This window comes from Buteo buteo, chromosome 5, assembly GCF_964188355.1.
Source record: "Buteo buteo chromosome 5, bButBut1.hap1.1, whole genome shotgun sequence".
NCBI lineage: Eukaryota > Metazoa > Chordata > Aves > Accipitriformes > Accipitridae > Buteo > Buteo buteo.
The window spans coordinates 51,783,442-51,801,065 of record NC_134175.1 but is presented as its reverse complement, the minus strand read 5'-3'; the positions used below and the strand labels follow the sequence as shown (position 1 = coordinate 51,801,065).

Genomic DNA, 17,624 nt, shown 5'->3' with positions numbered 1-17,624 from the left:
TTCTTTACCAATATTTGCAAAACCCACCTGTAATACCTCATAACGTTAGTTTCATCCTTATATTCAGAGGTGCTTCTAGCTCTCTCCATTACATAGTATCAGCACTACAAGTGATTTCAGCATTGCAGATCAGCAGCAATCTGGACACCGTGGGAGAAAGTGCAGGGCAAAGCCACTGAAAGGCTGAGCGTGGATTTAAACAACAATTCAGACCAATGTTACCTGCTTCGTCATGGCTTTAGCAAGCTCCTTGACATATTTCACATGAAGCTAAACAAGAACCGTGTCCCAGAGACATAAATTTGATTTGATTTTGATTTCTAGTAAAGCGCAGTATGTGCAGTTACCCTTAGCTTCTGCTGGGAAAGGCCACAATTCTACTTCAAACACGTTCTGAAGTCTTGCACTCAGTGCAAGTTCATTTAAAAAGAGGGCTTCAGCACATATTCTCAGATGTCTCTTCTAATTTCACAGTCTCCATCCAGACACTCGTTGAGGCCCATTCACCCTTGGCAAGCTCTAGTGAAACCTCCTGGTCCCTAGTTTGCACTAAAATGAGCTTTGCTACTGTTGTCTGGTTCTAGACACAGTATTACAAGAAAATAAAAATCTAACAGAATCTAATTTGTGGGAAAGGTTTGCTAGCTTTTCAAAACAAAAAGGTTGTTGCTTTGGTTGTTTGGGTTTGGTTTTTTTCCCCACAAAAAAATAAGGAGGCACATTTTTAAAATACTTTAATTGCCCCAATTCACTTCCATGTCCATAATACAAATTAAAGCATGGAATACTGACAGGATTCACAAATAGTATCCCAACAACCATGCAAAATACTTCCAACATTGCCCTGTAAGAGGCCCATGAAGGTCACAGGGAGCTTGGTAACAACAGGCAGCTCTCATCAGTGCAGCAGTTCAGCAGCAGGCAGAACACTGACTATCAAGCACTCAGCTACAGAAAGCAAGATATGAAGGGCTATACAAAAAGGCACTTAGGTTTTTTCCAGGAAGGGTATAAATACGTACCAGAAAACTCTATTAAAGGAAAAAAAAAAAAAAAAAAAAAAAAAAAAAAAGATAGTCATATAAGAGCCAGGTTTTCTAAATATTTCTAAGCAATCTCAGCATAACTTCAAATAAAGAAAAACCCCTCAAATCCCGCCCACTATGCAGTTTGTACATATGCAAAACATTTTTGCTACCATATGCACCATATAAACGAAAATAACGAAAATGTATAGCCTATTAACAGGCCATGTGGCTGAGAGGCAACAAACTCTGCCAAATACTGTGCAGAAACTTCCCCAAACCACCACAGAGAAGCCGCTGGTCTGTGCCGGTGTCCAGCCTACATCAACCGCTCTGTTGTACTGGTGACGAGGCCTTGCACTGTTTCTGACACTCTAGAAGATCAATGAAGATTCTCTTTTTTCATATTATCCAGTGATGATTCTGGTAATGAATTTCTTAGCTTTGTATTATAAATAGCATTTGAATTTGAGTTATTTGAACTATACAGTTGTTCCCTTATACTTTTTTTAAATGAGAAAATATACAAAATATATGATTTGCATCTCCTATACTGTTTCTTCTATCACCTTTTCTCTATCCCTGCTCTACTGAGGTCTACCATTTTTGTCACTCAACATGAAAACTTGGGCTTGCATCCACCAGTTTGTTTCTCAAGTACAAATTTCTATTCCATTTTTCTACACGTTCCTGTGCACTTTTTAACAATATGCATTGAGCCACAAAAATGTTGTTGGTATAGGCTAGAAGAACTGAAATCAATTTTCAAAAATTAAGATGAAGCCTTGCGAGTAGTCTATTTTATAAATCTTCTGAAAGTATACTAGGTGTTGCACTTCAGAGTGAAGAGAAGCACAGAAGAAAAGCATGACTTTTATTGGTTCTTGCTGTTAAAAAAAAAAATCAAGTTCAGTATATATTATATTACTAGACCTGATGACATACCTAAATGCTACATCTAATGTCATAGTTCTCAGCCTTTTCAAGTCTGTTTGCATGTCAGGAGCTTAATGAGCAGAAAGCCAAACAAGAACTCCAAAGAAGATCAATGTCATTCAACAAAATCCTCTCCTTTTGCCTTTTTTTTTAAAAAAAAAAAACATTGCATGCATTCTTGAGAAGACAATGATGACAGATTGAATGTCAAAACATTTTAAAAAAATTTTCTAACCTTTTAATTTTTTTTAAACTCTTAAAAATAAGCATTACTACTTTGAGCTTATGCAATGTGAAAGCCAAAACCATGTAATAAAAAGTACACTTTGTCTTCAACTGAAACTAATTTCAAAGCTATTATTTCTTCCACAGGTCTAATCATATTTTATTGTGAGAAACACCTTCCTTTATTATTATTAAGATAAACATTAAGGTGGTTTATTGTGGTAATTTCTTTAAGATAGTGAATACGGTGCTAACATGATTCAAGTTAAGTGCAGGAAGCCATAACTCTGGAATTCCTTTTCCAGCATCACTCCTGGCTGCTATTTACTTTTGGAAGATCATTGCCCTAGTCTGAGTCTTGGTCTCCACTCATCCAGAAAACATCTTACCTTCAGGGCTGGTGCTGATGTATGCCATACAAGCAAACGCTGATTAACAAAAACATCATTTGATCTGAAGTGTAAATTCCCAGGTATGTTCTTTAGTCAACCTCACTCAGATTCCAGACCAGCAAAGCTCTCCACCACAGGCTTTCCCATTGACTTTAGCAGATTTATGATCATAATTAGATTCTTGGCTTAACCAGAGCAATACAAAGGTAAGCTAGATTTAGTTCACAGTGTGATTCCAGACCTAGTAGAGCTACAGCAGAGATACCCCTGCGGAGAAATTATTTTCATGCACTTTACGTTCCAAAAATCTTTTGAATGAGTTAAGGGAAAGTTACGTGGACTGAAAGCGTGCAGCTACACTGCACCACAACCCAGAGCTTCCCAGGTCAGCACCCGGTGAGCTGCGTCTAGAAGAAGAAGCTGAAGAGCTGTGCTGTTGCTGGAGTACTGCCTCTGGGACCCACACTGGTGCATGTCTCCGTCAGCTCACTGATATTACTGTGTGGTGGGATGTCGAAATGCTCTATGAACTACACTGATTTTACAAAAAACGGTAATTTCTTCTTATAGAATAATGCTCATTGTATTATCAAAGAAAGGAAGAAAACTCCATGGACAGCACCTACCACCTACCGCTATGGAGAAACAACACAGAACCCAAATAAACTATCCATTTCAGTAGGGACTCTGACATTCATTATATTATTAACACCCTTACCACGAGACACACAGATTTGGGAACCAGCAGGTTTTTGGGGGTTGCCTAACTACAAGGTGTATCTGCTCTCTGCCATCTGATACCTGTCCTTAAAAACTAACCTTCTGAGCAACCACAGATGAATCTCCATATGCTATTGAAAATGTAATATAATCAAAACAACAATTTGCTGATTTTAAATAGAACTGATTTCTCAAGACTCAAGTCACAGTGGGAAGCGGGATCTTAAGTTTTGAGTTGTTGCAAGTCTGAGCAATTAAATCTCATACAAAAGCATAGTAATACATAGACCATAAGTTTCTGAGGTGAAGAAAGATTAATAACCCTGGTATTTAACATACTATTATAGCTACAGGCACAATGAACTTCCCCTGTGTCTGGTATACTATTGAGTATTGCATTGCACGATACATATTCACAGCCTCAGGCTTTCCTAGTAAAATAGAATATAAAAATTCCAGCTTTCTAAACCACTGGTCACTGCACTGACAGGTCAATCCATCCAGCAGAGATGCACATTTGGGTGATTTGTCAATACTCAGGATGTGAAAATGCATCCAAGCACAACCTGCTAATCCTTCAATTTAAGTTTTTCTTCACCAACATAGAGACTGGAAAAAACTCAAACAAACTCTAGTCAAACCATTCCTGTGTTAGAACTGATACTAGCCATGAACTGTATGCCATTCATATACATAAATCCACCATCAGAAATTACTTCTGTGATTGTACACTAGAGAGTTGAGCTGATTTTGATGAGATGGACTAATATGATATTTTTCCTGCAGAGCTTGAACAGGAATTTTTTCAAGCACCTAAGTTTAAAGCCACAAAAGGAATTTATATTTAAAAAAAAAAATAATTGAAGAAAATCACAGTAGATACACAAATGAAAAACTGCAGTCTTCACATTCACCCTCTCAGCTGCTACCAGGATTCCCCAGGCACCTCAAAGTTTTCCATTCTCTAATCACACGAAATTTTGCTTTCAGACACACCCAGTTTTGGCAGGCCTGAGCAGCTTACCACCCTATCTCGCAGCTTAGTCTCACACTTGTATTCACAAGCCCTTCTTGAGGGCTTCATCTGAGGGGTTTGATCCAGATGGCACTCAGACCAGATTCCTTCACTTGTGGGTAGGCAGGCTGGTGAGGTAGGGCTGCTTTGCCCAACTCAGTAGCTCCATTCAGTGGGAGTTCAGTGGCACGCTTGCCTCCGATGTGGGAGATCTGGGTTAATTCTTGCCAGGATTCAGATCACCGTTTCTCCAAGAAAGTGTTCTATCAACAGCCGATCTGTTCATTTGTAGCGGGAAGCTCTTGATCCCTCTTGTTGAAACTGATACACCTCGCAGGGAACATCAAAGGTCCATCCTGCAGACAGAAAGGCAACGCACACACAGCGAGCAGACGATCACCTGGGAGGAGGAAGATCTGCATTCCAGTCTTTGTTTCAGTTATCAACTCTTTTATCCAATGACTTCGGCATATAAAACATCTGAATTTTTAGTGAAGATAAACGCCTCTGGTAAACCAGAATAAAGCTCCGTATTTCCAAGAGAGTCATGGTTTAAAAACCTGTATTTCCCTAGCGTCCCTCTTCTGCATACCTTCAGGCATCTTCCCACAGGTAGAACGTAGGCCCTTGACAGCTGCCATGAATTCCCTTATATTAGTAAGGCATACAGAACACTGATGTTAGGGTTCCATACATTTCCGTGATTTCAATACCATTTTAAGGGCTATTTTTGAAACACATATCAGAGTTTTCATGGATTTAGCCACATGTCAAAGCTGTATAATCGATGTCTATTATAGCAGACTACTGAAAACATGCAGCACTTGCTGCTGCAGGGAAAAATGCATTTCACCAAATCAGTTCAGTCACTTCTGAGTATTGGTGATAGTGATTAACAATTAACCCTCTTCCAAGCAGACTTAGAAGTTGATTAACTACTGCATCCTTTATACAAAAAGGAAACAATTCAGTTAAAGAAACCTGAATAAACACAGTTTAAGACTCTCCCAGAAGAAAATAACCTGTTTATAGGAGCACAGTTATTAGAAGAGTTCTGAAGGGATTTCCCCTTATCTACTTCTTCAAAGAATATGTACTATATTCACAATATAACCAATGTGCTTTACGCGTATATACGTTAAAAACATTCTCCTGCAGTAGTAAAATGAGTAAACCTGAAACTTTCAAAGCAATTTTATTGCTCATTTTATAGATTTTCCTAGCCCTTTGATGAGCTGCCATTCCAGAAGGCAATCTTAGCTTCATACCTTTGTTGCTACTACTCACGTCAACCACACCCATTTCCAGGTTGTCTGTGGGAATAGCAAGCACTGGGAATTAGCCAGGCATCTCCCATCAGTAATCCGCACAGCGGAATGCCAAATCCCATGTAGTGTCACAAAGGTTTTTTCCAGGACATAGTCCATTATGGAGAGAAACAAAATATAACATGAATAAGATACAGAGACAGAAGCCACCAAGGAAATGGTATTCTAGAAAATCCAGGCTCACCAACGGCCATTTTTTAAGTAATCTGAAATAAAGATTGGATTGCTTTAATTCATATTCATAACTAAATAAATAAAGCTTAAGCCATGCTGTATCTAAGTGCCAGAAGACCTAAAAATCCTCCTTCTAGCAAAGCAGTAGCTGTAAGCATGTAAATTCTCTGCAGGTGTAAGCCTCTAATTTCCAATGGGTCAGATTCCAATGGACTGCTTTAAAAATGAAGACAAGCATACTATTGTAGCCATCACACAGTACTTTATTTCCAGACAGAGTAGAAACAGTTGGACTGGAAGCCGTTCTGTAATCACTGTATGTGAAATATTCCCTCCCATGCAGAAAGCTCATCTTTCACTGATGCCCACATCTTACTCCAACCACAGCGTTGATATTAAAATTACTAATCAATAATGCTGCTAACAGTACGTATGGAGCCATGAGGCACTCCATGGAACATAGATTGTTCCCTTCAGGCAAAGCAGCAGCAGTGCTGAGGCTGACCAAAGAAATGCAAATCTTATATGCCGTCCTTCCTAACCAAAGGCGAAGTGCAAGACAAAGAGATCAAAAAAGCTATAACCAAGTAGAGAGATGAAAATGAAAGATACTTGCCACAATCTACACAATTTCTGTTACTGCCATTGTTTTGGGGAATAATTAAATGCTCAAGGTGCTCATAACAAAATCCTTTATTTAAATACCCAGTTTCAAATGTAATTACCTAAGAACTATGCTCTAGATTACCTAGAAACTTAGATGCAAAGATTATTATTTTTCAGATTTGTTGTGCAGACCAGTTCTGCAGCGGGCTACAGTCTGGTGGAGGACAACCCACTCATCTGCCTAGCTAATTTGACTGAATGCTATCAGTGTATTTCTTAACAGAATTTGTACTATATTTCTATACAGATTTTATACAATTTTTTAATATATAGACACACACATACATACGTATACACACTGTGATTTCTCTGGTAAAATAACTAGTACTAAAACATGATGAACCCGGGTGGCAAACCCCAAATTCTCCAGCTCAAATATCACTTTGACCTGATATAAACTTTAGTGAAAATTGAAGACTTATGCTAATAGCTGGGACCAGGCCCAGACTAAGGTAGTACTTGAAATAATATATTTTTTTTTTTGCTTTTCCGTGATAACTAAGAAACAGTAATGACAGTTAAAGAGATGCACTGTGGCTGCTTTTAGCTATGACGACTTAAAAGCATATATATAGTGCCAAGTTTCAAGTTTCATATCTTGCGTACATCCAGACACGTGATTTAGCACGTTATCAGAGCAGTCATAACCATTGGAGCCTCTTCTATGGAAGCACTGCAGGAAAACAGTGTAGCGTAGTATTGCGGAAGGCCAATCATTACCTTTCCAGCTACAATGGATTATTCTGAGCAACAGTCACTTAATAAACTGATAACATTCCTCGCAGCACAGAAAGCTCCTCTCAAAGCCAAAGACAACAGAAAAAATAAAGCACAAAGTAATTTAAATGTGAATTGTATCATCAACCTGTTACATGTTAGCACGCAGAATAAGACAGTCCATGATCTTATCTAGTGGTGGTTAACCACAGGCAACGTTTTAAACATGGATTTAACTAGTACATTCTGACAATTCAGAGCAGATTTCAATTTCCTTTATATTGGCAACTAAGTATACAAGCAAAGATTTCTTTTGCAATTGCACATTCTTAAACCAGTTTACCACATAATTACTTCACTATGGTGGTCAAACTACATTGACAACTCACAAAGCCACATACAGAAGTATATCTTTAATAAACATATACTTTCCACCTATCTGGGTATTACTGGGGGAAAAAATGCTTCACACCTACACAGAATAAATGAAACCTGCCGTGAGAAGAGTGATACAAATTGGACTCTCTCATCATCACAGAAGCAATGCTGAGTTCTTGGCAACATTAAAGAAGATGGAAATGTGTTCTTAAAGCCCCCAAACCATAGAAATAACTAGAAGCTTAACTAATCTATGCTTTAAAAGATCAAAAGTCTTCAAGCGTACACAGAATTCCACAATTAAACATAGTCAGGTAGGATATTAACACAATCAATAAAATTAGAAAAAAGCAATTTGGAAATACTATGCCCGTACAAGAAGTCTATCAGCACTATTTATTTTCTTGAGTACATATCCAGAGAAAGCCTGCAATACCCTGGATTCTTACTTTGAACAAGTCTTTGTAGTCTACTCTGGCCAGAAACCAGAGGAACCACCATGTTCTCATGGTTGTCCATCAGTTTGAACTACAGGCATTAACTGCCCAGTTTCATGGTTTATAATATCCACATTACTACTTCCATGATAAGGAACCGAAACGGACCCAGAGCGTCTCCTTCGCAAGACCTCCAGGCCTCGAGGTCAGCCCTAAAACCATTTTCGCTTCCTCATTTGTGAATGCTTAAATCAGAGCTGTCCCCAGCAATAATGCAAGGCTGCCCAAAGCAAAGAAAGGAAAGGAAATACTTCCTTCTCTTTCTGCCCTGCCTAAAATTATCCTACGTCCATCTCTCTGACTATCAAGATGGTACACAGTGCATTCACTCAGCCTTCAAAATCCCAGGATCTATCTCTAATTGTACTTACTCTAGCATGACAGTGGGATACAAAGAACGTTCATAAATAAATTCATGTGTCCAATGACATTTTCCAGTGTTGGGACACCACAGGACATTTTTTCAAGATAGAATGACCCTTTAAAAACAACTAAAAGTGGCTCTGTTACTTGTTGATTCCCTGTACCTACTATCATTAAATTTCTGTATGGATTTTTCAAAAGATCTGACTTCAACAACTGACATCTGTTTAAGAACATGACCCATACTGTAGCTCTTCAAGCATTTTCTACTGAACTAAGGAATCAGAAGAGATGCTGTTTGCCCTGTGCATTTTTTAACAGAAGTGAAAACAGTCCCTTTCAAGCCAAGGGTGGTTTTGTCATCCAGCTTTTTGGGAGGCAGTGTTCCACCCTACAGCTGCAATTTCTAGAGGCTTTAAAGGTCTTGTTTCGCAAGGAAGGGATGGAAGCTAGTGGTTTGAAAATCCAAGAGCAGCTACAAAACTAAACATGCAAGAAGTTCAGGTTATCAACTATTACTGTATGTCTAACGCTCCAGAAAGCACTAGTCACTTTTAAAAATTGCTTTATTGAAAACGCAAAAGAGAAGTGAAGTGGCCCCAAGAGCCACTCCATTTCTGAAAGTTAAGAGATTAAATGCTATAGGTTAGTCATGCTGTCTCACCAACAGTGAGAAAGCTGGTTACTTTCATTCACTTTTCTTTTCCCAGGTGGGTCACACCAATGGCAAGCCAAGTTCAAAGTGGGTACGATTGGAAAAGCTATGTGGAATGGTGCAAGGCTCTCGCACAAAGTTTTGCCTGCCATATTACATGACTAATAAAATAGTCTTTGGATCTATATGCTGCCAAGTCATTAGGTACCTACAGTAACAGGAAGTTGAGGTTCTGTAGTCTCTCTCAGTTCTGTCCCCTTCCTCCTTTAACCCTGTGGTTGATTAAGCCCAGACAGCAATTAAACACTCACCAGATGAGCCTTGCTCTCCCCATCTCACTGGGACGGGAGAGAGAATTGGAAGAGAATAAGTGAGAAAAACCACTGTGGGTCGAGACAAAGGCAGTTTAATAAGTGGTGCAGAGGCAATCACTCACCCCTCTCAGCAGCGGACGAATGCCCGGCCACTCCTTGAGCAACACCTATCTTGAAAAGACTACCCCCCAGTTTTTATTGCTGAACATGACATTATCTGGTGTGGAAACCCCCTTTGATCAGACCAGGTCAGCTGTCCCAGCTGGGTGCCCTCCCAGCCTCTTGCCCACCCCCAGTCTACTTGCTGGGGGGGGGCAGAGTGAGAAACAGAAAAGACCATGATGCTGTACAAGCACTGTTCAGCAATAGCCAAAATATCGGTGTGTTATCAACAATGTTTTAGCCCCAAATATAAAACAGAGCACCATATGGGCTGCTACGAAGAAAATTAACCCAATCCCAGCCGGACCCAGTACAAACCCCGCAAGAGCAAGCTCCTGTAGGAGTGTCAGCATATAAACGGTTCCTTCCAAAACCAACCCAAACCCGACAACCTGATCACCGTATCACAGAAAGGTTGAGGTTGGCAGGGGTCATCTCGTCCAACTCCCCTGCCCAAGCAGGGCACCTACAGCTGGTTGTCCAGGACCGTGTCTAGACAGTTTGTGAATATTTCTAAGGAGGGAGACTCCACAACCTCCCTGGACAACCCACGTCAGTGCTCAGTTGATGCAGAAAGACAAATTCTGGTTGTTGCATATGTTACATAACGGACAAAATGCAATGCATTAAAATATTTGATGAGACTTCTGTTACATTGTGTATCTTTTGGCATAAATAACAAAAGGTAAGAAACCTCTCTCTATCAAAAATCCACAACTAAGAACTATCCTTTTTCAAAGCTTGCCCTACTAGGTGGCGGGCTCACTAAGTTCTAACAGGGAAAAGTAAGTCCTGTGGCAATAAAGTATGTCAGCTGAGGCCTTTTCTTCCTCTCCTGTTAATTCTTAGTGAAATATTTTCCTATACCTCTGAAATCTGGCTTTGAACTACAGCAAACAATTCCTTCCCATCAGACAGCAGTCTATTTGTCAAATCACTAGGGCGTTGCTAAAGTCAATGTTGGTCAGGAAGGGGAATAAAGTCGACTTCAGCATTCTCTCAGGACATTGACAATAGCTGAGGAACTGCTCTAAGAGAACTGAGATTCTGAATCCTGGCAAGTAGGTGGAATGTATAAATCTTACATACCAAGAGTGTTTATACAAAACAATCAATCCTACAGTCACAACCAGGAATGATTACAGTTGGCAAGTATTGCTGAAGAAGGTCACATCATGCTGAAATGCATACAAACAGTCTCACAATAAAAACAAATGAACAACAAACACAACAACAACGATCAACTATCTTCAGTATTCACACTGTTCCACACCCTAGCCGAGACGTGCAAGTCTAATTTGGAGAAGCACAAAATCTCACAAGCTAATACACTGATAAATTCAAACTGCTTTACCCTAGAATATGGACCAACATGTAATTTTTCCTTCTCGATAGACACCCTGATATACACCCCTTGCCAATCCCAGCCTGCCAAGCACCCTGATCATTGACACTACTGCCCTGTGACACCCATGAGCTACAAGTGTGCAAGTCACATAAGGTGAAATCACTGATGACTCTGAGCAGGTATCTCTCACTCAAGCTCATATTTTTAGCTCCAGAGGTTTCCAGTTCAAGTCTAATGGCACCATTCCAGAATGGCAGCTGCTATATTAACACAAACATGTAGTATTTTGATTCTCTGCAACACAAATCCATAAATAATATAAACTGATATCTCCATTACTTTGAAAGTACAATCTACTTAGTTCCTCAGAACCCAGGAAGTACTTGCACTTTCTTATAACTAAATAAGCTATTACCCAAACCATGACAAAACAAAAGGACCATATAGCATGATCATAACTCATTAGCTTGGACATGAGAAAGATAGCTGCGATAACACAAATGAAATACCTACATATAAACAGATATTCTGTTTATGAAAAGTATTCCACGCCACTATGTTTCACATTAGGTACCCTACGATGACAATACCTTATCAAGATGATGCACTATGGAGTACATACACTACATATCCTGAGATTAAGGTAGTATGGTCATCTCAGGAAGTGTTATTAGTTTCAAAAAGCTGGTTATTCACAGTATCGAGGGAGGAAAGATAGAGAACTGCTGTGAGCCTGAACACCAGATGCCCTGAATTCCAATTTGATTTAGCACAGAATTCATGGTGCCTGGAGGCACTCAAGGTAGGCAATGATAGCCCTTAATCTCTGCCTCTAAAAGACAAAAAAAGCCATGCAGATTTTCATTAAATTAGCAGGCTGATTCAAACAAAAACTTATCACCCTAAGTATCTTATAGCACCTGTATTACAGCATACAGTTTAAACAACAGTCTCAGCTCTACACACAATTCTGTCAGAAAAGGTATGAATCTGTTCTGCACACCGAATCTCTCATTTCCTATAACTAGTGAAGTAGAAATCCTACCTAACTTGACACATCTTTCTTCTTGTCTAATTATACTGTAATTATTAACTTCATTTTCTTGCTTCACAGAAGAAAAGATATTTTCAAGTCTGTGCAGATTAGTTGTAAATCTGCAGCTCTTCTGTACCTCATTAATATTTTAAACATCTATTTTAAGTTTTGCCACACTAGACATAATTTGTGTCAGTGTAAGTTCTTTTTAGCTGTAGTCTCATAAATCTGGTAATCTCTCCAAATGTGAGACTCATTACAGAGGGGGGGAAGGAAAGATGGGAATTTTGTTTCTGAATAGGATTATTTTGAACTTGGATCGTTTCAACAAACCAGCTTGCAAAAGAACTATACTGAATCAACAGAGCAGAGGCAGGTGGGAACCATAAAATAGCTTTAGGTATGCATACACACCCTCTCTCCCACAAATCTCACCAGCACAGGGATGTTGGTAGCAGAGTCTGGTCAGACTACTCAGACTGCCAAAAGGTTTAGTACCAAGAAAGTACAGAAACTATAACATTACTGGATGTGGGTAGGCTGAAAGGGAAGAAGTAGCAAAATGATGTAATCAGCATTTCCTCTGAACAGGACTGCCTTTTTTTTTTTTTTTTTTTCTTTATATACTGACACAGTTTACTGCTCCTCATTCCCTTTGGTCAGCTGTTCTCCAAGGGTAGCAGCCAGTACTGTATCTCTACCTTTTCCCTCTAATACAAATGAAGCCAAATAGTCAATTCCGAAACATTATAAAGAAAGAGGTAAGTAAGTCCTCCTGAACTTAACAGTGGTACTCTTTTAAAGCCTAACACTTTATTACCCTTTTCATTTTTGATCTAATGAATGAGTGAGAATTTTCAAATCCTGTTCTACTATTTAACAATAACTCCTGTAAAACTACAGTACATATCTCAATGAATAACATTATACTTAGTTTGATTTGTGTTTTGGTAATAATACACACATATTAAAGCAATAAATCCCTCGGATTTATTTTGTTAAACCAAAATAATCTGATATTAAACATAATTATTAAGGCACAGAGTATCGATTTCATGGCACCTGATCAGAGAAGTTTCCTTATTAAAAAGCAAACAAAACTTTAAAAAACTCAGGCTAGATTAAATCCAACAGTCATTCATCAAACAAATGAAATTATCAGAATGTAACTGCCCAGAGACAAGTCCTTAGCGTAGCTTCAGTGAGGTGCTACTAGAAGATCACTATTCAAACAGCTATTAGCAAGTACTGGCCTAAATACAGGTTAACGCCTGTTAGAAAAAGACAACAGAATCAAGTTTTCAATAAGATGACAGGCTGACATGGGAGATGGTGGTGTGAAGCCAGGGAGAGTGTTGAGCATCCTTGGTAGAATTTCCCAAGGGAGAAAGGACTGTCCAAAAAACCACACCACCACCACCAAAAACCACAGGAAGGCTCTTTCCTGAAACTGCGAACTGCAATAATCTTTCCCTTCTGTGCTGTGAATTTTGACTTTTATCAGACTAGACTGGTATCAGGCACTGTTGTAATAATCTTAGAAAAATAAAATAAGAGGAACAGAATGCAGCCCAAGGCTGAAAACAGCATCCAGAATTAGCTTTGCACAGGGAGATTCCCCAGCCCTTACAACCACATGGTGTTTTAGTAACTGATATCTCTCACCTCTAGCTTGTTTGGACAAACTGCTTTCTTGACTTCTGTAGAATCTGTGCTGTTGCTTTTTTTTTATATATATACTTGAAAATAATTTTTATATGTTTATATAAACATCCTCTAATTTGATTCTAAAAACCATGTAAGACATATGACATACCATTACCTTGAACTTGCACCCCACAAGAGGAATGTTAAATTGACATGTACCAAAAAGAGACTAAGAAAGGGTCATGTCTTCAGGTATACCACATAAAATAAAACTCACCATTTACTCTATAATCCCAGTGTGCTAGTGTCTGGAAACCAGTCTGTTCTCTGACAGTCCCAAAGAGGAAAGAACCACTGTAATCTTATTCTTGTTTTTAAATGTTTGACTTGTATGCTTAGTTTTAAAGGATGGATACAGGACCTGCCCTTTGAGCAGACTCAAATTTTGGAGCAGCCACATTACCCTGGATAGCTGAGATCAAGCATCTGATAATGCTCTCTGTCCTGCCACTCTTGGATGAAACGCCAATTAGAGGATTATCCTACACAGTCCCGCAACCACAAAGAGCTGGAAATTACAGAAACAACTGTCAAGATGAGTCTAAGGAAGACATTGCATTACGTGAGCCAGGCACAACAGATGGAGACAGTGGACTTCAAGGAAAAACGATGATCCCAGCCAGAGAACAGTGCCGGGACCTGTACACCCCTGATGCTCTGCAGCCGTGAAGCTCTGAGCTAAGGAAAACATGGCCACAAGAAACTATAGCCAAAATGGATTTTCTTAGTTACCAGTTGAAAGAAGGAGCGTCATTTTAAGCTCACATCCAACAAGTACTCCTTATGTAGGCACGAAAACTCTTCATATTTGGCCTTAAATGAAGTTTAAGTCCAAGGCAAAACCAGTGCCTGTAAACAAGGTTTTAAGCACTGAGATGCTTACCACGTTAGCCATACAAGGTACACGTATGCCTGTATTTCTCTCTATTTCATAAGCTTTTAGCTCCATTTCTGTGTATTAAGTTGAGCTCTGAATTAGTGCAATTTGCCACAACAGGTTTATTCACATCAAGACAAAGCTGGGGCAGCATTTTTCAAAAAAAGGATTAGATGACTGTAAGTACTACCATCTGCACTTATGCATGTTTAGACTCCGAGAAGGGTAATCACCACACTTCAGGGCATGATCTGCAGGGGTCAGAAAGATAATCTTACGCCCATCTTTCTGTTTTTGACATTGCCCAATTGGGTAGGTGCATAATAGAGGATATTAGTCTTCCCTGAAGCATTAGTTATTCATCACTGCCAGAGGCAGCTTTACAGATCTAAGATTATGAGCCAGTCTAGTATGGCAACCTGTTCTTTCAAACTCTGAAATGCACTCTGCAGTCCAGAGCTTGAACACTACATTGTATTTCAGATACAAATACGAGATAATCTACGAGTACACCACAAGATTTCATAGAGCAATTTTGGAAGGGATTATTATTATACCAAGGGCCTAGAGACCACTAAAGATAGTGAGTATTTTACGGAGGTTTTTTTTGTTTGTTAAATTTCCATTTAAATAACAGACTAACAGACAGAAATTACAATATCTGGCATTTACACGTAGGGCAAATATATAAACACAAATCAAGCATCGCTCCTGCAACTGGTGTTAGTTTTCAATCTATATAACCCAAGACAGGCCTAAGGATTTCAGTCTTAACTTCTCTATCATTTGGAAATACCAGTGTAATCTTCTTGGGCTACAGGCAAAGTAGACACATTTCTTTATAGAGACACAACAAGGCCACTTTGACTGACACAGGAAAGAAAACGGTTCACACAGACACACTAATTTACGAGGGAAACAAATTAAGAGTGTGAAAAAACTATGTTTAAAATTTTGACTAAGCAGTTAAGTTCCATCTATTCATACATCTGATTTTTCACCTACTTATTGCAAGCATCTCCTCCCATTTTGCTTATTAGCACGTACTAGCACTCCTATTTTAAAAAATGAAGGATACAGACTTCTTTCCATGAAGCTAGCCAGGAGATACATTCTGCAGGATGGATTGGACTTTCCTCTGGCTTGAGAGCTGCCAGTGGAAACACCCGCTGGCCCTGGCCAGCCATCCCAGCAGAAAGAGCAATCTCCTCCTTTCCCCAGCTCAGATGGTCACCTCAGAGATGATGATCTGATTGATCTTTAAGTCATTACAGCTCAAATGAGTTGGGTTAGCTTAAACACTTAAATAGCAAGTCTTGGTCAACCCAGCACATTTACACTGCAAGGGCATAGGGAACGTTTACAAAACGCAGCCCTGCCTTAGATCAAAGAATCCACAATTCTCCAGTGAGAGCATTGAGGGCGGGATGAGGTTCAACCAGCAGTGAAAGTGTCACACATATAAACGTCAAAATCACACTTGTGACTGCGAGTGAGGTCCCGGTCCACAGTAGAGTGATTTTACATAACTCATTGGTTAATAAATGGCACTGCTACAGTACAATGGATTTGGTTTTTTTCATCTCAGCATTTCAAGTAAGCAGACAATTTTTCCTCACTACACTTTTGAGAGATGGGATTTGTTATTGAACCGTTTTATGGACTGTGAGAAAAAACAGAAAAGGAAATAGAGTTCAGAATTTTTTTAAAATACTCTGATAATTTAGTTTAAAGCTGGACTACCCAACACTGAAAATAACTTTTTCTAGGCATACTATAGGGTTTACAGAAACTTTCAAGTGGAAACCTTGATCCTGGACTTCCCCCCCGCCCCTGCCCTGCCTTGACCTATCGCCATCTTTAATAGGAGAGAATTCCACATTCCACATGTAGTGCAGTACATGGTTAGACTGAAACATGAGAAAGCTCAATGTGCTTGAATTACTTGGGGTGAAACTGGCACCCTTAATAACGCTATCACTGCAGTGCTGTTTGCACTGAGATTTCTTTACAAACCGATCAATTTTCACAGCAATTCATGGAAATAGAAAAGTCATCATTACTCCCACTAGTGAGACAAGAAATAGATGGAAAGAAGACAAATGACCTGTCTAGAACCATTCAGCAAGTCAGGATATAACTAAAGCCTGGATCTTTTAAGAAAAAGACTCACGTTCTAATCCCTTACTGCCCCATTTCCAGATCTGTAAAGTGATATTAACAATGGAGTCTGTAAGTTTATTTCAAGCAGGTTTCACACAACAGTTTAGATTTGTTTAAATATCAAAGCAAAATCTAGACAAAAACCACCAAATGAACACCATTTTACCCTAATTTGGTTCCTCGCCAAAGCCTGTAGTTCAAACCGGGTACATCAAAAAGCCCCAAGCTTCAGGCAAGAAATCCCAATCCAGTTTTGTTGGCATAGCTAGAGTGGTGCCGTTTGAATGTGAAAACGGATCGTAGGTCGTGCCTGGTGTTCTGGCTTCTCACGGGCACTAGGTTCCGAGTGAGAAAAACAACAAATGCAAACAGTTATACTGAGCCTTCATTTCAGCATTTGGCACTCAGAATAACCAGCCTGGTAATCAGATGTCTGCTGAAAGCACATGCAAAGTCTAGAAGATGAAGCCTCTTATTTAGACTAAAAGATTTTCACAGCAATTAATGGAAAAATAACTGCCAACAACACATGTATCACACAATACAACTCGATCCTTAAAGAAAGCTGCAATCTGAAATTCCTTCTGAAGCTTATTGGCATGGCACTATCGTACGTACCTTTTCACCACTTCTGAACTGTTAGACATGCACCTCCTCCAGAAGTCCTTTGAGTCACACACACGAATAACCGAAGCATTCCTTTCCTTCGAATGTACAAAATCCAGCTACTGGACGTGAAGAAAGGAAAGAAAATATTGAGGAATTTAGACTTTAAAAAAAGGGGGGTGTGTGTGTGGACAATTTTCTAAGTATCAGAATTCATGCAGAAAAATTTGTTTTAAGATGGAAAGCTTTTGTTCCAAAGCAGCCCTCAAACTAGTAAAGTAGAGGAGAGGTGGGGGTTTTTTTGGATGTAGCTTAGGGCC

The 17,624-nt window shown here is 39.3% G+C and overlaps 1 protein-coding gene across 3 annotated transcripts in view; it reads right to left on the bottom strand.

Moving 5' to 3' along the window:
• The window catches only part of LYPD6B (LY6/PLAUR domain containing 6B), a 55,037-nt gene that overhangs the window by 34,686 nt on the left and 2,727 nt on the right, over window positions 1–17,624 (bottom strand). For 2 of the 3 annotated variants that reach the window (XM_075028997.1, XM_075028998.1), the window contains exon 2: window positions 17,317–17,426. The exons of the other annotated variant lie outside the window; for it this stretch is intronic. The gene's annotated coding sequence lies outside the window, so the exon portion shown is untranslated. The remainder of the gene's footprint in view (window positions 1–17,316; window positions 17,427–17,624) is intronic. 3 annotated transcript variants of the gene reach the window in all.